We start from the raw sequence: 23,941 nt of genomic DNA, 5'->3' as shown, positions 1-23,941 counted from the left end.
CCATTGACAACTGACCATCAGCCGCCATTGTGATTTGCTTCTGTGTTTAAAATGCCCACAAGTGCACCGCATGAATAAAAACAAAGGAGGGAAATGGAACTTTTTATTCATTGATTGATTTTTTGTTAAAGCTTCCAACTGTAGCACCTCTAGCTCATCAAGGGCAAAGCTGCTTGGCTCTTTCGTTCCTTGTGAGAGAAGTGAAATCTGGAGAGGAAAACCATTTGACGAATGCCACGCCCCTTTCTCTTCAGCTCTCCTTCGCTTACCCTCAGCTGTTTGGTTCCCTAGCCCTTGGGAACCAGAGTTGGCAGGGGTTTGGTGGCCTGGACCCGGTGCCCTGCACTTGCAGCCGGGAGGCTGGACCTCTTTGGTTTCCTCGGAACTGGAGAGGTCACACAAAGCAACATTCAAAGGCGAGGGCCTGAAGCCAGCCTCAGGCTGGGAGCTGCCCAGAAAGATGCAGGTGTTTCCCCTCCCAGCCCCTCCACTGTGTGTTCTGAAGGACGAAATTGGGGTGTGTATGGGGGAGATGGGGCGGGCTTAGAGTTTCCTTTGCCTCCTGGCTCCGTCCAGCACCTCTCACAGCACCGCTGGGCAAGATGAGGAGCCGGTAGAGCCAGCTTGAAGAGTTCAGACATGAGTGGCCTGACCTCAAGCTCCAAACACAATGGAGTTTTAAGGGAGGTCTTGCACAGAGACTTTGCCTTTGTCCTTGTGTCTCGACTCTGCTATTTTCCCAGGAGAACCTGTGCTGCCCTGTGCAGAACTGAAAGGTTTAGAGCCCCACCCCACACCCCCCACCCCTGCCCAAGTATCCTCGAACTGAAGTTAGCTCCACCAGCCAGACTCCTGAGATGGCCCACTCGGCAGAAACAAGGGCTCTTTCTCCTGTCCACTTTCGAGTCCGTGGGTCTCAAAAAGCCGGGCCAGCGCAGTTATCAACGTGGCTCCCTTGTTCCATGAGAACAGCCCATCCAATAAGCAGAAAACGTACACCTGACAGGGCAGGCTGTACAATTGCTGGGTTGGTGGGAGTGGTCACAGTGTCCTCATAGTCCCCAATAGCTCAGGACCAGGAGTTTTCCCATCAGTATTTACAGGGACATGCTGCGGACACAGCACAGCTCATAGCACCAAGTTTCTAGGTGGCATTCTTACATCTCCAGGAGGAAAGCCACAAACAGCAAACGCTTGGAAGGGTTTCGCTTGCTAGCTGGCAGCAAGCCTGAGATCAAAACTGTGACTCAGAGTCAGAAGTAAAATTCCTGTGAGAGGTACAATCCACCTTATTGTTCTGCCTGGGCCCTAGTGTCTCCCGTGTTGCCATCACCTGCCGAGGCAACCTCCTGGCTGACGGGACTTTTTGTCTTCGGGCTTTCTCAAGATGGGTGAGTGTGATTTTCAAAGACACCTCTCTCAAAGTGGAAGAGGCTGCGTGTTTCATTTTCCTGACTTCTCTTCCTTCCATTCTTCCCCCAAGCTCAAAGTAGGCAAGATGAGGGCACACAGGTAGGGAATGGTAGAAATAGAAGAGCAAACACATCGGCCAGTGTTCACTGTGCGCTTCTCAGCTGTGCCTCATGGTGCCGAGAGAGAGACAGGGGAATGGAAACATGAAATAAAAGGATGAGTATTCCTAAAGCGTGGAGAAGGTTTTTGTTGTAGATAAAAGGTGGATAGCAGGCGGAGGGAAAAGTGCAGGCTGAGCATGGCTGGCAGGCAGAACTGGACCATGAGAGGAGAGAGGGTGAGCAGGAGAGGAGACCTGGGCCTGACCATGAGAGCGGGGGACACTGTAAAAATGGTTGACTAGAGAGGGATCCGGCTGGAGAGCGCAAGTAGAAACCTAGCCCCTAGGAGGAAGAGGCTTGGGATGGGGGTGGGATGGGGCGGGGTGAGAAGAGTTGGGAGGAACCACAGGCAGTGAGTGGTGCTGGGAGAGCTAGCCAGCCTCGGCTTTAACATCAATAGACACCTCTCAGCCATCCCCCACCACCACCCCGTTGCTGAGACCTAACAGTGGGTACAGTTGCCCTTCCCCCACCTCGGTTGCAGAGGAAACCTGGGCCCACAGAAGATAAGGCTGTCTTCGTCATAGGCTGAGGAGAGCACAGCTAGGATTGAGCTGTCTCCAGAGGCACTGGCTTTACTTATGACATCACAGGGCTCTCCTGTGTCACGGGTTCCCGCCTCTGCCTCTGTGGTTCTCTGATTGCGGGCACACCGCTGCTCTCTGCCCACCTTGCATTGTAGAGATGTGGAGATGCCAGGAAAGAGGGGCTCAGCACCTCCTACAGTTCCTGAGGTCAGCGGCTCTAGCCGGCCAGAGGCCCCGCCCTAGGATACCACCCCATGCGGGTGGGCTGATGGCTTGCATTAGAGCGTGCATCCCCTTCTGCGGGTTGCTGGTGTGTACAGTGTGGCAGGGGAGATACCACAACAGCGTGTCACCGTGGACTGTGAGACTTTTGCACTTTCAGGCGCTCAGCCACTGCCCAGAAGGCTTTCTTCCACAGACCCCTCTTTCGTCTTCCAGCTCAGCGGGACTTCTACTTCTGTTGTGTCTATTTCCTGTTAGATGCTCAAGATGGGAGTATGCGTTCAATTAATACCTGAGGAAGTAAAAGATGAGGTGAGTGAACGCCTCACGGAGTAGTTGAATCGTGGGTCCTGGATTCCTGAAGATATAGGAGAACAGGGTGCGCAGACTCTTTCTGACTCATTACAAACAAACAAAAAGCCAAATAGCAACAACAACAACAAAAACCCACCATCACCACGGCCACTACCAACAACAACAAGCACCAAAAAACAACAACAACAACAAACCGACACCAAGTTTGGAGATAGGAAAATTGAGCAACTCCTGGGTCCTGCTAGAAGCAGACACTGAAACAGACTCAAACGTGGCCTTTGTAGAAGAGACAGGAGACCCACAGTCATTGGGAGCAAGGAAGGTCTGGCCTCCCTGGGATATATGTAAGGCCAGGCCATCAGCCATCCTGCCTGCCACGGAGGAGTCATCGAGTGTGACTACACCACAGATTCTCATGCCATGTTTCTTCCATGTGGGGACAGTCAATTCCTTCACTGTTTACTTCCTTTCCCAAAATACTGCTGAACTCTGCTCCCGGGGAAGCAGCTCAGAAGGCAACGGAGCTCTCTCTCTCTCTCTCTCCTAAAGCATCACAGATCAAGGTCTTTCTTCCTCAGCTCCCCGCCCAGCTGGGGCACATCTACGGCCATCACACTTAGCAGGGTAGGAGCCTGTTCTTCAGGCACCAGCTGCTACCCTGGTGGCCTCTGGGAGCCACAGGACCTTCCTGCAGCATCCTGGCTACCTAACCCTGCACCGGGAAGCATCCTATTTGGTGTCTGCGTAAACAGCCCCAGGGACGCCTTCTTATCAGCAGGGTGTGGAAAACACTTTTGTTTTCCTGCCTCCTTGAATTGGCAGCTGTGTGCTGTGTAAACAAGTCTGTTTGCTTATGACACTTGTCCCTAGGAAATCCTGGCTCCAGCTCAGAGCCTTCGTGCCTGGGCCATGAAAACAAGCATTCGGTAGGCACTTTCTCTGCTGCCATCTTCTGACCCCAGTGGTTGGGTTTAGCACCATTGCCTTCTCTCTGTTTGCTCATCCCTTCATTTGTATTTATTTATTAAAAAAAACATTAACTGAGGATATTTACCCAGGAAGAGTTTCCCAAGGGAGGGGTTAGGAACCCAGATTCTGACCCAGACTGCCTGGCCTCACACCCAGAGTGAGCCTAGGACTCAGGACTGTCCTTGGCTCTCCCCACCTCTTCTTCATCTCAGTCTTCTCACTGGCAAATGAGATAATAAGAAGTTCCTGGGGATTTCAATAGTTAAGCAATGCCTGGCACATGCAGTAAGTGCAAGTAAAGTAATGTGAGTCAGGGAAAGCCAATCCTTGCTCTCAGGAAAGATCCCACATGCGAGGAAAAATAAAGCATGCACAGTGGTGCTGCAGGCTGGTGGGCTATGGCCAGGTTGGTGGGTTGTTCCGGGTAAATTAGAGCATGCCTAAAGCAATCAAATAGTTATGGCCAGCCCACCAGAGAAGACCACTCAGATAGAGTCTGTAGCCAACTGCAAGTCCTTTTTTCCAATGGGTTGGGACTATGCTCAGGTATTCAGGACCCAAACGTACCTCTAGCATTTAAAGCATGGGGCTTTTAAAGGCAAAAACTACACCCTGTTATTTTGTAGCTGCAAGGGGAAGGTTTTGCACAAGCAAGCAGCTTAACGGAAGCTAAAATAAGCAGTTAGCTAGAAGGGGAGGTTCGAGTTCGCAGGTAGTTTAACAGAGGCCAGGGTAAAATATTTGGGGGCACCTTGACCTCTGGTTCCTAGAATAGAGTTGGGTAATTTTCTATGGTATTATCCATTAAGGAGGTCAAATTCTAGCCAAACCTAAAGTGGCCTCAGCAAGAATAAGAGATGGAATGTCAGTGTGTGTGTGTGTGTGTGTGTGTGTGTGTGTGTGTGTGTGTGTCTGTGTGCGTGAGTGTGTCAGGGTGTGAGTGAGTGTGTGTGTGTGTGTGTGTGTGTGTGTATCTGTGTGTGTGAGTGTGTGTGTCTGGACTGTCTTGCCCTGCCACAATACTACCTACAGCTGCATTTTAGGATCGATGCATTTGGAAGTGGCCCCTTTTTATGAGCCAGAATGTTTTAAATTGAGGAAATACTCTCTTTGCATGTGCTGAATCATTTAATAAGTGCAGAGTAAGTGAGGCTGACTGAAGGCTAGTCTTCTTTTTAAATCATCTCTGTGTATGTATGTGTACTCCTTATCTGCACGTGAACCTCGAACACGCAATACCAATGGGGCCAAAAGAGGGTGTCAGGACTCGAGGTGGAGATACAAGTGGTTGTGGGTGTTGGGAACCAAACCCTGGTCTGCAGAAGCACCGAGCCGTGTCTCCAGCCCCTGGAGGTAGCTGCTCTTAAGTCTCATGTTTTCACATTGAATTTTGCCACTATTTCTGCCACATGTCTTTTCGTTCCCACTCAGAGCATCTTTATTCAACAAACATTTTATGAGACACAATTTGTGAAGTGATTTCTATTTATGATATCTATGCCTCTCTGCATCCAGTGTAAGGTTGCAAACCCTTTTGATTTTTTTTTTCCGAGACAGGGTCTCTCTGTGTTATCCCTGGCTATTGTCCTGGACTCGATTTGTAAACCAGGCTGGCCTCGAACTCACAGCGACCGGCCTGCCTCTGCCTCCCGAGTGCTGGGATTAAAGGATGAGCCACCACGGCCAGCCGGCTTGACCCTTTTGATTACACTGCATTTCAGCACTGACTACAAACCAGTTAAAACAGAGAGGCTTTGCCAGACTCTTGCCAGAAATCGAGGATCGCATAGCTCTGGGCACCCGCAGATTAACTCATTTCTTCCCATGATTTGACAGAGGCAATTTTGTCATGTCCCCTGTAATCTTGTTATAATTGCAACTCATGAGAACTTTGAAATCTCAAGACTTTTGTATTCTGCCTAGTGAATAATGAAAATAGTTCAACTACTTTTCTCTAAAATGCAACTAACACTGAAGGGATTCTCCCAACGCTCTTCAAGTATGATACAGGATGGAATGTCAGTGTGTGAGTGTGAGTGTGTGTGTGTGTGGAAGGACTGTTACTGTGGTTGCTTGGTTTATTTGTTTGTTTGCTGATTTTGTTTTGAGCAGTGCCATTGTATAATTAATATAAAATTTATTACAAGAATTTTGTGCTTGAATTGTTTTGCTTTTATCTAGACATATTTGTAATTTTTCTTAAAGTGACAGTTACTATTTCCTTGAATAGCCTATCTCAGTGGTTTGGGCACAGTTATAAATTATGTGCAGCACAAACATTTCCAAGTACATTATGTCCTGTAGCTTTCTTAATTTAGTAAGAACACTATTTTCCCGCAAATCTGTGCTTCCCTAACAATTTGTGCTCCTATTATTACCACGAAGTCTATCTTATCTTTAGCTTTGAGCTTTTGCACTGAATTTAGGGCCACATTCCGAGCAGCATCAGACCATTGTTTTTTTTTTTTTTCCTGAGAATAAATTTCACCTCATATTACGTTGGCTGCATGAATTGTATGGGAAAATGTCAAACCATCAACCTAACTACCCAGTGTTTTATTTCAAATATCTAAGGATTTGTGATGCTTAAACTTCAGTCAGTTTGACACAAAGTAGCATCAGCTGGCAAGAGGGATGCCAGCTGAGGAGTGGCTCTCGTGAGATTGGCCTTTAGGCCATCTGTGGGTCATTGTCTTGATTAACGGTTGGCGTAGGATGGCCCAACCCAGTGTCGCCGGGCGGCTGGTCCTGGGTGACTAAGACTTTGACCACATTCTCTCTCTCCGTCTCCCCTTCACCTCCTACTTCCAGGTCCCTTACTCCGCCTCCCCCAGTGACGATGGATTGTCCCAGGGAACCGCAAGCTGTAAGAGCAGAAATGTGAGCTTTTAGGAGCCTTTCCTTCCAAAAGTTATTTACAGTCATAGTTTTATCACAGCAACAGAAAACAAACTAGAGCAGGGCTCTGATATGAAAAGGGTCCCTCACAAGCCCTTGTCTGATCATCTTCGGCTAGTGTGAGCTCTACATGTAACGCTGTCCTTCATTTTGTGTGGGCAGAGATCTGAATATAGAGCAAGCAATATTAATTAGAGAAACTGACTTCTGGTTTAAGTGAGACGCCGTGACACACAGTCACCTTCAGCGGCTGCTCATGTGAAATTCTTTGTGAGGCAGCCTTCTTAGAATTAGCCTAATGTTGGGGGTTTTCTGAGTTTTGGGTTTTTTGTTTGTTTTTGTTTTGCTTTACCTTTCTGTGTTTTAGTAGAGGTTGACATGTCTTAAGAAGAGTGTGCCTGGTTTTCATGTGGCCATTGACGTAACCAGGACCCTCCATGTAAACTCTAAATAGTTGTGTTCAACTTTCTTGATATGTAGAAATCTGGTGTTTAGTTACTATTTTTTAATTGATCTTATTTTACACATATGGGTGTTTTGAGGACATGTTTGCCTATGCACCACTTACTTGTATGCCTGGTGACTTTGGAAGCTAAAAGAGGACGTAACATTCCCCTAAAACTGGAGTTACAGACAGCTGTGAGCTCCCGTCTGGGTGCCGGGATTGAACCTGTGTCCCCTGGAAGAGCAGCCATTGTTCTTAACCACTGAGCTATCTCTCCAGCCCTGCTCATTTTATACGCATATTTTCATGTTATTCAGTTGCTGCTGACACACTTATTGCCAAAAGAAAGGTGCCGAGCAGTACAATGAGCAGTGTGACATTTTAGACGAAGAAGCTGCATCAGAAAGCTCACATTGCTCATTCTGTGGATGGCTGCTGCCAGACTTTCGCCATCCCCGCCACTTACTTATCTCCAAACTGTATTGGCTACTGTGCCTTGGTGGCCTCGTACATCTTTAAGGCCACTACACCTGCCAAGATGCAACCGTTGGTCAAATCAAGTGAACAGGGAAGCAGTAGCATGTGATCTGCCTCTTCCCCACCTTCCACGGTCAGGAGGAGGATAGAGGGCCTTTATTAGCAGCGAGATATTGACGTCTGCCATATAGGCCGATTGTCATCTAGAAAAGCTTAGGAATACGCTGGCTATTGGTGGGCGCTTTTTAGACTCAAGCGTGTGTTAATTGAAATTTTACAGACCAGACCTCCAGATCCAGTAGAGACTAAGGAAGACACCCAGCTTTGACCTCTGACCTCTACTTGCATGCACATACTCAGGCCCCACCAGCAGCACATATCTACACACAGACTCATATGCATACAAATACATACATACATACACACATACATACATACACACAGGTACACATGCATGCATGCATACACATACATATACACATACACACATGCACATGTGCATACACCTAAACACATATACACACAGACACATACATGCACACATACATGCACATATACACACAAATATACATACATACACACACTGCACAGTTGGCTAGAGATTGCTAGATAAAATAAAAAGTTCTATACAGCAAAGTAAATAATCAACAAAAGGAAGAGGCAACTTACATATAGTATGAAATATTTGCAAACCATGTGTCTGGTAAAGGGTTAATATCCAAAACCTGTAGTGAAAAATCTACCAGAACTAATACCAAAGAAATACATCACCTCATTTTTGAATGGTCAAAGAAGCAAAATAGGTATTTTTCCAAAGAAGACTTAGAGTGACTAACAGGCTCGTGAGAAGGTGCTCGACGGCCCCACTGAGGGAAATGCAAATTAAACACAGGCAGAGGCACCATCTCCTACCAACTGGAATGCACATTATCAGAGGAAGAGAGAGCCTTGGTGGTTTATGGCAGGGATGTAAATTAGTGCAGCCACCATGGAAAAGAGTATGTGTGCTTCTCAGAATTAAAAATAGACCCACCATATGATTGATCCAGCAAACCCACTTCTGAGTGCATATCGTACGGCAGAGGAAGTCAGCATGTCCAAGAGATGTCTGTGCCTCTGTGCCACAGCAGGGTGCGTGACAGCCAGGCCACAGGATGCCCACCAACGTATACATGGACACAGAGGACACACTGTACGTATAGAGGACAGCATACATTGCTCTACAGAAGGAGGCAGCCCTGCAGTATGTGACAACGTGGATGGGCCTGGAAGGCATGATGGTGACTGTGACTGAGACAAGCCAGTCACAGAAGGACAAATACCATATGTTCTCACGGATTTTAATCTGAAATAGTCACACTCAGGAACAGAGAATTCAGGGCCAGTTGCCAGAGGCTGGGGGAAAGTGAAGGAAGAAGTATTAGCTAAAGATACTAACAGCCTTCCCTTATGCCAGATGAACAAGCCCCCGCCTTCTACCATACAGCAGCGCGGCTTCAAAGATTCTGAAGCATAGCGCGCTCTTTAGCTGTTTTTCACACACAGAAAACAAGAGTGAGGAGAGGCCTTCTGGGCGTAGTGGCTGTATCTGTGGCACAGATGCTGGTGAAGCCCTCACAGGTGCGTGAGTACCTCCAGACTCACCAACTTGCATGGACTAACTAAGCATCACATTTTATATACAACCACACTTGTGTAAGGTCACTCCTGAAATAAGGAGGCAGTAAAAAAAAAAAATAATAATAATGATTGCAGTGTACATGTAAGTCTTCTGTAAATGTGATTTAATCCTCTTTAAAACAGTGGACGAAGGATGTTGCTAGATATGGTGGCGGTCAGCAGGGTGGAGGCCAGGCTCACCTGCCCTGGAGATTACAGAGGGGTCACACTTTCTGACTCCCTACAAAAGCCGCCTGCTGAGCGCAGCCTCCACAGCCTCTTTTGCCTGCTCTCAGCTCCATGTAGCTTTCTGTATGTGGCTAAGACAATTAACTTGCCTGTTCCACTGTACGTTGTCGCACACAAGTTTTTCATCGTCCTGCCTGGGTGCATTTGGGCTATAAACAAAGCCCGAAACAAAGTTTCGTCACAGAGCGATATCACTCCAAGTTGTCTGATATCCTCTAATTCAGTGGTCCTCAACCTGCCCAACGCTGGGACCCTTTAATACAGTTCCTCCTGTTGTGGTGACCCCCAACCATCAAATCACTTTTGTTGCTACTTCCTAACTGTAATCTTGCTACTGTTATGAATCCATAATGTAAGTATTTTTGGAGATAGGGGCGTAGACAAAGGGGTCGTGCCCTACAGGTTGAGAGCTGCTGCTGCTGTTGAGTGTATGTGAACCATGTCGTCGGGAAAGGCTTATCGGTGGAAAGGGACTCAATTGATTTTCTGTTTTCTCAAGTGTTTAAAAAATTAGGAACTGACTCTGAAAACTGCTTTAATCTTTCTTTTGACACTTAGCAGCTCTGTGAGCTCCACCCCCACCCCTCATCCCCGTCACCCCCGCCATCTTGTTCTTTGGTTTGGTCAAGCCTTGGCGCTCCTGTTTTCTAGCTGTGTGTTCTTACAGTATAGCTGTACTTCCTGCCTCTCCTCCTGCTGCACCTAGTAGCCTCGTTTTCCGGCAGATACTCAAGGCCTAGTGGGTCCCGTGGGCAGGCAGGAGTCTCCTTCTTTAACGCCTGCTTGACCATTCCCACGAGTATGTTACAGTCTCGCCTTCAGTTGATTAAATTCCCAGTGTTGGCTTATGTGGCCACATGTACAGGACAAGCCTGGAGGCGCGTCTGCCCCTGGTGATCACCGACCACTGGGCCTATTGGAAGGAACTGAAAGGAGCAACGTTGAAAAGCCGGTTCCTGAGCCTCGCTTGTTCCCATTGCGCATGCTTAAAGGAGACGCGGAGCAAGCGCCTCATGAAGAATGAGGCACGCAGCGTCATTGGAATCGAGCCCTCGGGCTGTATGGTCCGTCAGTGCTCAGAATCCTGTTGGAACACAGCAGATGTTAAATTAGCAAAAGGTCGGGCAACAGCCAAGTGGTGCGATGGAGCTCTGAGAGATGTCTTTCCTTTCAACTGACTCGTTATTCACTGTAGTATTAGCAAGATTTGCAAGGACAAGCTTATAATGCTTACCATATGGTAATTTCCTTCAGTTTCTGTGACTTTTTTGGGGGGAGGGTTGGGTTTTGGGTTTTGGGTTTTTGGAGACAGGGTTTCTCTGTGTACGCTTGCCTGTCCTGGACTCGCTTTGTAGATCAGGCTGGCCTCGAACTCACAGCCATCCACCTGCCTCTGCCTCCCGAGTGCTGGGTTTAAAGGTGTGCGCCACCACACCCAGGCAGTTTCTGTGACCCCTAACTAGTGTGTGGCGTCTTCCAGGAGAGAGAACTCAGGGGCTTGGAACTTTGTCTAACTCAGAAAGGACCCCAAGGTGCAAAACTCCTTGGAAGCAGCCCTTATCTCCTTCCTATCCACTCTGTTAGTCTTATAATCATATTCTGAGATTTACCAATATCTGTTGTTCATCCCTGCTATCTTGAAGCTGCATTTCCTGAGAAAAGAAAGGAAGAAAAGGTTTAAAAATAACCCATAAATCTATCCGACTGGGAGTTTGAGGGGCCATGATGGGGAACACAGAAGGAAGCAGCTCATATGGGGTCCACATTGGGTCCTCCTTGCTTTGGAGGGGATGAGGCCGGCCCTTGACTGCTGCACGGAATTGACAGGAACTTGCCCTGTCTTCCGCTGGCTACAGGTGTCCTGTCCCTCAACCTAAGGGAGAAGCAGACTTATGGAAGAGCAGCTTCCTGCCGTTGTCCCTGGTGAGCCCTCTGCCAGAGCTCTGGAGCCCTTATCTGAGTTCTGCAGATCTTCTCAATGAGGTCATCCAGGAAGTCGAATCCCTTTGATAAAAATATCTCTGCCTCCTTGGCCTTTTGTTTTGGTGACCCTCCTGCCTGTTCCGTTGTAGAGCAGATGCTGTGAGGCAAATGCCAGCTGCAAGGCCCCTGTGCGGATGCGCACATCCTTCCCCAGCTGCCGGGACAGGGCTAGCGGATGAGGTGTGCTCCAATGCCTGCCCTGTCAGGTTCAGCCGCACAGCTGGTGAGAAGAGAAAGAAATCTGCCAGTGGTGGCACCACCTTGCTGACTGTGTCCCGTCCTCCCCCCCCCCCCCCCATCGCCGTAGACACATTTATCATGACAAAACCCAATGGTTTTCCCTTTTCAATTAATCTTGGTTGACAACCAGTTCAACCAGTCGCCAAGGGCTTACTCTTTCCTGAAGAGACAGGAGGACATGATGTTTTGGAATGGAATTCTTTCACAGTCCGAAGTCTGTCTTTTCACTTCTTCCAGAAGATTCTCCCTGATTCTGTGTGCATATTCTGCAGTCTTCTCTACCCAGAAGGAATTTTGTACAGCAGCCCAGAGATACATCTTAATGTGTGCCCTGTTTCCCATGCAAAGCTCTCTCTTCCTTAAAATTTGGCTGAACCGGTCCTTCTGCTTTTTTCAGAAAAGAAAAGCAACCCCGCCTCTCTCTGTTGCTGCTGAGAGAGGGTGTGTGGAAGCCACGTCCGCTCAGATCACCTGGAGGCTTGTGAGGTTAACATTTCTTGCTTGATAACTCATTCCAGCTCCGGTCTATTCTGAGATCCCATCTGTTTACTCTTTCCTACTTTGTATCTTCTATTTTCCAATTTATCATTGGCACGTTCAGTGTTTTCTGGTAGCAGATTTGCAAGGGTTGGCGTTTGTTCCCCTGAGGATGTGCTGGTGATAATGGGCGCTGGCCAGTTGGATGCCCCTTTATCCCTCTGGATAAACAGTTCCCCAACTTTCATGAAGGTTTTTTTTTAAAGTCAGGGGTCTAGGGAAGAGTCCATGGGCATAAGCAGCCCAGAGGCTAAATAAAGTAACAAGCAGTAAGAATTTATTACAGAGCTGTGGCTGGGAGAGACACTTAGTCCAGTTAGGCTACTGTAACAGAATGTTATAAATGTGTCCACCTATACAAACAAGAAGAGTTTCTTCCACACTGCTCTGGAGGCTAGATCAAGGCACCAGTCCACTCAGTGTCTGGTGATGACGGCCTGATTCTTCAGAGTTAGTTTCTCATTCTGATTTCACGTGAAGAAAAGCAAGGGGGCTCACTTTGTTTGTTTGTTTGTTTGTTTGTTTGTTTGTTTGAAACAAGGGTACTAACCTTACTCATGGTGCCTCTGCCCTTCATGATCTGACCATCCCCCAAGGCCTCTTCGCCACATACCACCTTCGCTGAGTGAGGATTTCAACATCTGAATTTGGGATCGGGTAAAACACTATAGTGAAGGCCAAGCAAAGATGATGGTGGAATACAGAGGGGCTGGCAAGAGGGAGCTATTGCTCCTGGAACATGGTAGGATAGGCGGGGAAAGAGCTGCTTCTTTCTCCTGGCAAGAGAACTGGAAGGGTATGACGTCAGATAATGGGAGTTGTAGAATAATGCATCCATTGTGAGAACCACAGCAAGGCACCTCGACCCGCTGATGTTCCCATGAGCACATTGACTGGAAGCCAGAGAGCAGGAGCTGAGCAGTAATGTTTTCTGAAGAGATGGCCTTAGACCCCAAGAGCAGAGGTGAGTCACCAGCATTATACCACCTCTTCCAGCATGCGTGAAGTGCAAGAGCAGATCCCATTCAGAAGATGCTCCCTGGATGTCCCACTGCTCCCTGGTCGTCCCACTGCTCCCTGGATATCCCACTGCTCCCTGGTCGTCCCACTGCTCCCTGGATGTCCCACTGCTCCCTAGACGTCCCACTGCTCCCTGGATGTCCCACTGCTCCCTGGATGTCCCACTGCTTCCTGGACGTCCCACTGCTCCCATCCACTACACGGCATCAACGGCTTCTTTCAAATCTCATGACCCAGTTCAGGCCAGTGAGTAAAGAGGAAGATGTCTAACTTATGAGAAAAATTATTTTCTCCCCATAGATCATGAGAGAGGAAACATATGGTCCTAAGACTGCCTCCAGTATTTTTCCAAACACAGTGGCAGCCAGGTCAAGGATAAAACAGGTGACCTGGAAGGGAACGCTGAAGAGAAACTCTGTGCATGGAAGGCAGATATGGTGACTCACGCCTTTAATCCTAGCACTAGGGAGGCAGAGGCAAGTGGATCTCTATGAGTTCAAGGCCAGCCTAGTGAGCTCCAAGACAGCAAAGGGCTACATAAAGAGACTCTATACCAAAACAAAACAAACCTAAAGAAAGTCAAAAGAAAAGGAATCTATATGCCTGAGATGCAGCTCAGTGGTAGGGTGCTTACCTGGCAGGTTCCATGAAAAGACGGAGGGAGAGAGAAAAGGAAAGAGAGAGGGGGAGAAGGAGACCCAGCCTTTCGTTTCCATTCCAGGCGGCTCCGTAGGGCCACACGAGCACATCAGCAACACCCTGTAGTGGCGGCCGAGTCAGGGCTGCAGCCTGCCTGGTTCAGTCGCGTTAACACACAGGAGTAGATATTCAGAGGTTGCTGCCTGTGAGTAGATCAGCAACAGCAGGCACCACTCTCTTCCCTCACCTCAGCTTCCACGTGCTCCCTCAGTTCTACTTATCCACTTGGGCTTTTACTTTCCCTGTAATTTAAGCAATCTTTCTAAATATTTGTTCATAGTGACAGTCGTTTTTCTTCCTCTGAAAGAACCGCCATCAGCTTTATTGGTCTTCTTGGTGCTATCTTATTACTCACTTCATTGTTTTGTTTAAAAAAAATTTTTTTAATCCTGCTTTTGATTTACTTCCGTTACTTTGCTTGTTTTCCTCTCGCCTCTAGGTTAAATGTTCTTAATGGTTTTTTTTTTTTCAAAATTATTATTTTTTGTGTCCATATGGTGTTTTGCCTGTATGTCTGTGTGTGTACCACTTGCATACCTGGTGCCAGCAATGGCAGAAGTGGGTATCAGATACCCTGGAACTGGAATTAAAGATTTATGAGCCATTATATGTAACTATGTACGCTGGCAACTGAACCTAGGTCCTCTGGAAGAGCAGCCAGTGCTATCAACCCCGGAACCATCTCTCCAGACCCTATGCGTACCAGCGTGTCTGGGTGCCTGGGTGCATGCACTGTGGATCTTGAGGGTGGAGCTCAGGGCAAGTGCCTTCACTAAGCGATGCTGAAGTTTAGTGCTTAGCTCTCATCTGTAGCTCGTTCTGTACTCTAAAGCAAGCCTTCTAAGGCTTTAAATGTTCTCCTACCAACCGTGTCCAGCTAGGTCTGCGATGTTGCCTTGTGACAGTCCCCACATATAAACTCAGATGCCTGTCTGTTTCTCCGTCTCATCCCCCACCCGCCCCGCCACCTCCTCATCTTGGAAGAGCTAACTCAGATCTTCCAGGTGCCCATGCCAAACTCATGACGTCATCTTCTATCTATTCTTTCTCTTGCAGTCAACCAGGCAACCCTGCAGCTCGGCCCTCAGCACCTTGTGCTCAGCTTGCTGTGCAAGTCTGGTGCTCAGCTCTCCCTCCCTGCCCCTTCAGCTGCACTGGGTAAGCCTTGTAAAAGCAGCCTTCAGTGTTTTCCTGAGTCCCGAGGCTAGATTCCAAGTCAAAGAAAGGCCCTGGGGATCCTCCTAGGCTGGCCCCTTCTGTTCTTAGAGCCTCTCAGACAACCCTGCTTTCAGGATTTTGCTCTTTTTACCCCCTAAATACACAAACAGCTCGCTCTCTAGTTTCCTTCAGGTCTTCCTTAGATACTGCATTCTTGGAGTCTTTCCTTCACTAACTTATATAAAATTCCACCGCCTGCCATCACTTACCCCTTACCCACCCCACCCAGGTTGATTCTTGGTCTGACATATTTTATATATTTGTTCACTTTCCTCTAATACCTGACCACAAAGTCTTCTGAAGAGATTGTTTCTTATGCTCGCTGTTGGAACCCCATCGTCTAGAGCTCAGGTCCAATCAATGCTGGTAACAGAAGAATCGAGTTACAGAATCCCAGGGCAGATGCTTCCTCTCGGCTTCCTTGACTCTGCTTCTTGCTACTTCCCTTTCCCCTGCAGGTACAGTAGCTCCTGGGAAATCTAACTTCGCTTCGGAGCTGGGGTAGGCGAGGGGGGTAGGTCTTTGACCTTCTACTTTGCAAGGGCCCAAGGCATCACCTGTCTTTACTCGCACACGTCTCCAGGGAAGCCCTGGCTTCACTGCTCTTTAAAAATTCATAATTTATATTTTCAATTTCTTTCTTTCTTTCTTTCTTTGGAGGATTTCTCAACCGCTTCCTAGGGAGCTTAGCTGTGTGTTTGTCCTGTTGTTGCTTTGTTTTCTTTTGCATCTTAGGAAATCTTTTATATTCTCTGGCCTGCCTGGTTACTCAATAGAGAGCTCCTCAGGCTTCCCCCTGAAGCCCAGAGGACTGACAGGCACACATGTTACTGTAAATAAAACTGCTGCTCTCAGACCCTGGGGATCCACGCCACAGGGGCAGGTTTACTGCCCTGGGGATCTGCAGATGCTCCTACCCTAGTCAGCATTCCAAGACAGGAGGCAGAAGCAAGGAGAAACAACCACCATAGCAACAACACTTGCATGGCAGGACCACATTAAAGCAAGCAGCACTAGCCTTCTGATGAGGTGTCATGGTGGTGGTATCTGGGGCTGGTTTCTGCAGTAGTCTGGGTCAGGAGCTGCCCCTTTGGGTTTTGAGAGCCATTTTCTGAGTATTTCCGCTCCATCCTTGAGCTAGAGGCCATCTGCCATTCATTACTGGAGCTCGCTTTGGCCACCTGTTGGGTGATTGTCCTTGGGCATATAAACATGGGTCTCGTCATAATCACAGGGGGTTTCAAAAGACTGTACTGGCTCTGATGAGGCGGTTTAGCTGGAAACAGGAGTGTTCAGAATGCAAATCAGCTAAGAGCCGAGGCGTTCAGTCAATCAATCAATTTCACTTCATGCAATGCCAACTGACACTTCAGAAAAAAAAAACCCTCCTATTTGTCTCAATGAATTGACTGACTTTGGGTCTCAACTGACTTAATTGCCTGGTTTCCTGTGATGTACAGTAGCATCCCTTGTTCCATTGGGCCGTGATCAAATGCAACAGTTAATCCAGAATGCAGGAATAATAATGATAGCCCATTCGTACACGGTTTGCTAAAGTTTTACTTGCAAAATACCATACTGCGCCCAACTAGCAGTTGACTGGTTTGAGAAGCTAGGAACCACATGAGGGGCGACATTCCAGCTAGCTAATTACAACTTTAATGTGTCATACCAAGCCATCGTACCCTTAAGTTATGGCAAGCTTTCGCTAGATAAGGTTATGTTGACTAGAGCAGCGAGCTGGTCTGGAATATCCGCCTATGGTCTTTTGTTTTTAAAGGCTGCCTTTTAGGAAAGCATTAGACTGTATTTTCTGATTGTATATATACTATTGCAATGAATGCTTGAAAATCTCTCCTACACCAATGGTCAGCAGATTTATGCATAACAGGTATGATGTATTAGCTCCCCCAGGCTTTTCCCTACATTTCACTAATTGAGACACTATTGTATCATGGTGTGACTTTTCCCACTTAATAATTTATATCCTAATATGTTGTTTCCTCCCTCGTATTAAGTATGATAACTTGTGTCCCCTCATGGTACTACCAACTCTTCATACGTGTTTTTCATGTTTTTAGTGGTTTAGGGTTTTTTTGTTTGTTTGTTTTTGTTTTGTTTTGGTATTCTGCTGATGAATGTGGACTAGGGTGCTGGCTAGTTTTATGTTAACTGGACATAAGCTAGAGCCATCTTGGAAGAGGGAACCTCAATTAAGAAAATGCTCCTACCAGGCTGACTGACCTGTGGACACGTTTGTGGTGCGTTCTCTTGATTGATGGTTGAGGCGGGAGGGCCCAGCTCACTGTGGGTGAGTGCAAGCTAGGTTGGTGGTCCTGTGTACTGTAGGAAAGCAGGTTGAGCAAGCCAGTAAGGAGTGCTCCCCCATGGCTTCTGCATCTGTCTTCTGTCTCCAAGCTCCTGCCTCGAGTCTCTGAACTGACTTCCTTGGATGACAGATTACAAGCTGTAAGAGGACAATGTAAACCCTTTCCTCCCCAGACCAAGACAACAAACACGCTAGGACAACTGGTCTAGTGCAGTGTCTTTCTGGGTAGCTAAGTAGCTTATTGCTATTCATAAATACAAATACCACCAAAGTGAACATCTCTGTATAGTGTGTGTGTGTGTGTGTGTGTGTGTGTGTGTGTGTGTGTGTGTAAAAGTCATTCCCTTAAGCTCGTATTTCTTTTTTATAGCAGAATTATTTAATCAACAATTATAGGTCTGTATTAGTTACTTTCTCATTGGTTGGCAAGACATATGGTAAAAGAAGCTTAAGAAGGGTTCTTTTGCCTCGCAGTGTGAAGGGTCAGTCCATCTTGGCAGGGAAAGCATGGCAGCAGGAGTGGGAGATGCTGGCCACACTGTGTCTGCAGTCGGGAAGCAGAGAGGCATAAACGCTGGTCCTCTGCTCATGTCTCTTTTCCCACTTACACTCAGCCTGCAAGCATGTTACTCACACTCGGGATGGGCCTCCCTCTGGAAACGCATTCCCAGACATTCCTAAAGATGTAGCGATTCCATGCCAGGTGTGGTGTGGGAGGCAGAGGCAGGCGGATCGCTGTGAGTTCGAGGCCAGCCTGGTCTACAAAGCAACTCCAGGACAGCCAAGGCTACACAGAGAAACCCTGTCTCAAAAAACAAACAATAACAACATCAACAAAAATTTATTATATTAATTTTGTTTATGTATATACATGAGCATTCACATGTGTCTGTACATACAGACCATCTCAGGCCTGTGGAGATCAAAGGATGATTTTCAGGAGTCAGTTTTCTCTTTCCACCGTGTTTCTTCATGGACTGACCTTGGGTTTTCAGTTTGGGCAGCAAGTACCTTTACCCACTGAACCATCTTGCTGGTCCAATCAACGTTATCAATATTTTAAAATGGCAACTCCATTAGCAGTTGAACAAGCAAATAGTCTTCTATAATAAGATCTTTAAAGACGAAAGAAGTAGCTGGGGAGATGGCTTAGTGTTTAAGAGCACTGGTTACTCTTCCAAATGACACCAAATTAATTTCCAGTATCCATGTACCGGCTTACAACCTTCTATAACTCCAGTTCCGAAGGATCAGACACTTTGTTCTAGCCTCCTGATAGTGCATACATGTGGTGCACAGACATGCAGGCAAAGCACCCATATACATAAAATAGGAGATTTTTTGGTTTACTTTTTGTTTTTTTGTTTTTGTTTTGTTTTGTTTTGTTTTGTTTTGAGACAGGGTTTCTCTGTGTAGCCTTGGCTGTCCTGGACTAGACCACACTGGACTCAAACTCACAGGGATCCACCTGCCTCTGCCTCCCGAGTGCTGGGATTAAAGGTATGCACCAGCACATCTGGCTCAATAACTTTTAAAAATGTATTTATTTATTTATTTATTCACTTTACATCTCGACCATAGCTCTCTCCCTCCTCTCCTCATTGTCCTATCCTCCCTCCCTCTTTCCCCTTTAAAGTTAAAGGTTAAAAAAAAAAAAAATGAAGACAAAGCCAGGCGTGGTGGCGCACACCCTTAATCCCAGCACTCGGGAGGCAGAGGTGGGCGGATCTCTGTGAGTTCGAGGCCAGCATGGTCTAGTCCAGGACAGTCAAGGAAACCCTGTCTCAAACAAACAAACAAAAACAAACAAAACCCAAACAAACAAAAAATGAAGACAAATAAATCTATAAAAGATGTACAAGCCTTAGTATACTCGTTTTAAGGCGTATCCAGCCATTTAATAGTGAGAGTTAATTTCAAAGTTAACTTTGATAATTCTTCCTCGAGATACTCCCGCGGGAAAGCTTCCCTCTGGATGCAGAGGTCTTTGCTTCAGCCTTAGGCTCCCTGCTGAGCACATAATGAGATTCCTTGGTTGCCACTGCCCTTTGAACTTGATGAGAACCCAGCATATCCATGCTCATCGGCGATGTCTCTGGAATGTTAACGAGCCTTGTGTCTTATAACAGTCTCTGAGAATCGTTTTTCTTTTAATTTACAGAAAGCACCACATTTGAGTTCAAAAGGGATGTTAGGCTCTTGGTACCAAATATCTACTGAGGCTGTCAGTACCTTGCAGAACTGCATTAGAAGCCAGGTGTGGTGGCACAGCCTTTAATCCCAGCACTTGGGAGGCAGAGGCAGGTGGATTGCTGTGAGTTCGAGGCCAGTCTGGTCTACAAAGTGAATCCAGGACAGCCAAGGCTACACAGAGAAACCCTGTCTCAAAAACAAACAAAAAAAAGAAAGAAAGAAAGAAAGAAAAAAAAGAGAGAAAGAAAGAAAAGGTGCATTAGAGCCTTGATGGAACTTAACTGCAGTCTGGAAGTGACAGAGACAAACCCCAAAGAACCTAAGTCTATGACCATGTAGACAGAGTATAGACAGAGCAGACTTGAGTCCTTTGACAAGCTCAGTGCCTCCTACTCCTGCTTTTAGGTTTTCAAACACGAGGTGGGCATGGAATGAAAAAATGCTTCTCTCACGAGGGAAGTGACGTTGGAATCTGTGATGCTCTGTGTAGTGTGTGTGGGTCACACACTGAGCATTCAAACAGTGGTCACGCAAAACCACCACCACCACCTGAACTGAGCCTTGGCATCCACCACAAAGCCTGGCTTGGAAGAGCACAGCAGACGGCATCTCACATCGGCACCATCTTCCTCACCCAGCATCCAGCTGGTGCTCAGCAAATTCAAACAAACAAACAAACAGGAAGAAATCCAGCTTGACGGCATGGCTACCAGACATGCTGCTTTTGGGTATTCAGAAAAATCTTATTTAACATGATTGTGTGTGTGTGTGCGTGTGCGTGTTGTGTCATGCACATGTGGGCATGTGAATCTGGAAGACAGAGGTCAGTACTAACTATCTTCCTCTGTTGCTGTCAGCATTGTTTTTTTTTTTTTTTTTCTAAACAAGGTCTCTCACTGTGCCTGAAGATCGCCCGTTATCCAGGCTGGCCGGCTGATAAGCTAAAGGGCTCAGCTGTCTACAATCATCCTCCTGTTCCTCGTTTTAAGCACTTGTAAGAGATAATGCCTTCCTCATGCACTTGTTTTAAGGAGGAGAGAGTTTATATATATATATATATGTGTGTGTGTGTGTGTGTGTGTGTGTGTGTGTGTGATTGGAACGGTTCAAGGAAAACAGTAAATGCGCGGGGAGAACTTCCCAAAGCGAAGGCAGAGCCTGTCTCCTCAGAAAGGCTCCCACACCCTTACATACGGAGCTGCATCTAAGGTACCGTCCTAGTGTGTTCTACGTTGCTGGGACATCATAAAACATCACGACCAAAAGCAACGTGGGCTGGAAAGGGTTTATTTCAGCTCACGTGTCCCAGTCCCAGTCACATCATGGAGGGAAGTCAGGGCCGGAGCCTAGAGTCAGAAACTGAAACAGAGGCCGCCATGGGGGAGTGCTGTTCAGTGGCTCGCTCTCATCACTTCTTTATGCCAGGACCACCTGCCTATGGGTAACACTGCCCACAGTGTGTTGAGTCCTTTATGTCAACCGTTAATCAAGAAAATGCTCTGGGTTTGCCTGCAGGCCAATCTGATAGAGGCATTGTTTTTCAACTGAGGTTCTCTATTCCCAGATGACCCTAGCTTATGTCAGGATGACAAAAAAATCTTCCCAGCACAGGCTCCCAGAAGATGAGGAAATAGGCAGCTCTATGTGGTAGCTGAGTGCTGAGCTGTACTTGTTGATGCTTGTAGGACGACCAGTTTTGTGATTTCCAGGGTGACGTTCACAGGCCACTAGTGCCCAGCGAGCAGAGAATTAAGCTCTTGCACAAAACCTCTGGCTATGGTTCTGAGCAGGCAGCACAGGGATTTTGAAAGCACTGCTTTCCTGGAGCCGCGGGCCCAGAAGTTAGCATCTGATCATGAGATTTTTGCCAGTTCAGCATGTCCTGTGTGTGTCTCTGCACATGTATGTTGCATTTGTAGGTTGAATGGCGTGCTTTTGTGATCTAACTGTCTCACTTTCTGTGCTGCAGGCCCATTTCCTCATCAATGGACACATCACTTTTGCTGGCTAAAGAGTGTCCCCTGGCACGTGTGTGTGGAGCACAGCGTGCTCAGCCTGTTTTGACCAGCTTTCCTGCAGATCCTGTGGAGTTATCCAATAGTTTCCCGGGAGCTTATTCTCAGAAGCCAGTAGGCTTCAGTGGCACATAGCTTTTGAAAAATGTGCTGCCTGGCTTACCCTCCAGAAAGGTCACAGCAATTTACATTATCATCAATTATGTTCCGCAGAGCCCATTCCCCCACCCAACCCCCACCCTCACCCCCACCCTGTCAACTCTCTAAAAAACATGGGCTTCAGTCGGCTGAAAGCTGGCTGCTTTCAATATACATTTCTTTTGAGTCCTAGGAAAGTTAAGTTTTCCATAACGTGTCTTCCGTGTGTTATTTGCCTTTTCCTGTCCTCTCCTCTCCTGGTGTCCACACAATGGGCATGTCCTAAGAGGCTGGAGTAACCAGGGCCGTCGAGCGCTCTCTCTTCTAGGTCCTGGAATAGGGGACATGGACACTTCTCCTACATGAAGACAGGGCTAGCTAGAAGCAGGTGTACATGGGCCAAGTAGACCGAGAGGGGAAGGGCCGGCGCTCTCCCTGGGACATCTGCTTCTGGGACAGGGAGAGGATTTGCCTCAAGAGCAGGAGAGACCCGTCCCAGCATGCTTTGTCACCAGTTGCACACAGAGCCAGGGCCTCATCCCAGCTGTGTGGTCACGCATTCTCTACACTCATCCCTTATGACTTTCACTCTTTACTTTTGAAAATATTTCCAGGGTTTATATCTCTGGGTAAAATCCCCAGATCCCTTACTTGATGCACCAAGTAAGCTCCGCCTCCTCATCACATACGCCCCGCCTCCTCATCACGTAAGCCCCGCCTCCTCATCACCAGTCCTTCTGCTGCTGCATCTCTTTCCTGACCTGATGGAGGGGTGTCATCCTAGTCCAGCTTCCCTTATGCCAAGGGTGTGCCTGCCCAGGGCTTCTGCAACCTGCTGTTCCTTTTGCAGGAGCTGCCCTTGCGACCTGCATCCACACCAAGTGCCGCCTCCTCCTCCTCCTCCTCCTCCTCCTCCTCCTCCTCCTCCTCCTCCTCCTTCTCCTCCAGTCTCTCCCTGCCCAGGGCCACTTAATCTGAGCACCATGAGGAGATCCTAGGCAGGAGACTGAATAAAGGATGTACGCTGTGGCACATGGCTGGCTGACAGGAAGGACATAGACATGAGCTCGACCAGGGACCAGAACCAAGCACAGCTCGCTAAGGAAGGAAGCTGGCAAGGGGGCTCAGGTCTTCACCTAAGGCTCAGGAACTTAGCTTTATTCTCTGCAGTGCACGTCGTGCCCACGACAGAGCCAGTTGCACAGAGCAGCATACATCCTGTGTCTAGCTTTGGCTGTGGGACCCTGCCCTGGGCCCCACTGTGTTGGCCTCCCAGCCTGGCCCCTGCCCTTAGTCCCCGCCTTACTGATGTCCAGAGAACGTCTGCTCTGTTCCCTTGATGAGCCTGATTCCGCCTCTCAGCAGCACACCTCCTGGCCTGGTCGTATCTCAGCCCTGGAAGGTAGCCGGGTAGGAACATGGTAGCTTTCAGCTTCAGAAACAAGATCTGGAGCTGGGTTGTCATCAGATCAGAGCCAGTGACAGCTGACGCTGAGCTCGCAGTGGGCATAAGCCTGGAAACCCTGTTCTGGTAGGTGGGACTTTTCCCAAGCGCCACAGGTCATGATCGGATGGTTCCGGGTGTGGATGGAAAGGCAAGGTAGACAGGGAGATTAGTCATTTTTAATCTAAACAGTGACCATGTGACATGGAGTGAAGTGTTAGAGACAGCCTGCTGAGAGCCACGTCAGTCTTCTATGTGTGAAAACAGAGGCAGGAAGGAGCAAGGGTGGGCAGAGCAATTTGGAGAGAGCGTGGGGGAATCGTGGCTCCTTTTTTAATGGTCCAGATGCATTTCCTATGTTAGTGACAGGATCTACTGTCTCCTCTGTCAGAGGGAAGAGAGGCAGAGAGCAAGAGACTGGTGGTGGGCCCTGCTCCCTCAGAATGTGGAAGTTTTGTTCCAAACACAAATGGCCATACATTGTTTGTTTGTTTTTTCATGAAGAACATCTGGAAAACCAATAAAACGACACACGATGCATCAAACAAACCTTCAATTACCAGATTTCTGGCTAAAATGTTTCCAGTGAATGAAAGGTTGTCCCGTAAGATACTCCTTTCTCACTAATACACTTGAGGATAAGTCCTAGGGGACTCCTTAGATGAATGTCCTCGGGACCTCAGAGCTCCCATATAAACACCCTACCCACACTGCTCTGGGCAGAGGGCCGAGTGGAGACCAATCATCTCAAATCACGGCTACCTGACCATGACCACGGCTGACCAGAAAG

The 23,941-nt window shown here is 47.7% G+C and overlaps 1 long non-coding RNA gene across 1 annotated transcript; it reads left to right on the top strand.

The window, feature by feature from the left end:
* The first annotated feature begins 1,320 nt into the window (after positions 1 to 1,320).
* On the top strand, positions 1,321 to 21,803 carry LOC311602998. Its single transcript, XR_014780917.1, has 3 exons — positions 1,321 to 1,391; positions 20,443 to 20,548; positions 21,524 to 21,803. It is a non-coding gene; the product is annotated as an uncharacterized lncRNA (long non-coding RNA).
* Positions 21,804 to 23,941: the final 2,138 nt, after the last annotated feature.

Source organism: Acomys minous, assembly GCF_964271855.1.
Source record: "Acomys minous genome assembly, chromosome: 8".
Taxonomy (NCBI): domain Eukaryota; kingdom Metazoa; phylum Chordata; class Mammalia; order Rodentia; family Muridae; genus Acomys; species Acomys minous.
The sequence above is the reverse complement of the archived record's forward strand: the minus strand, read 5'-3'. Positions and strand labels throughout refer to the sequence as shown.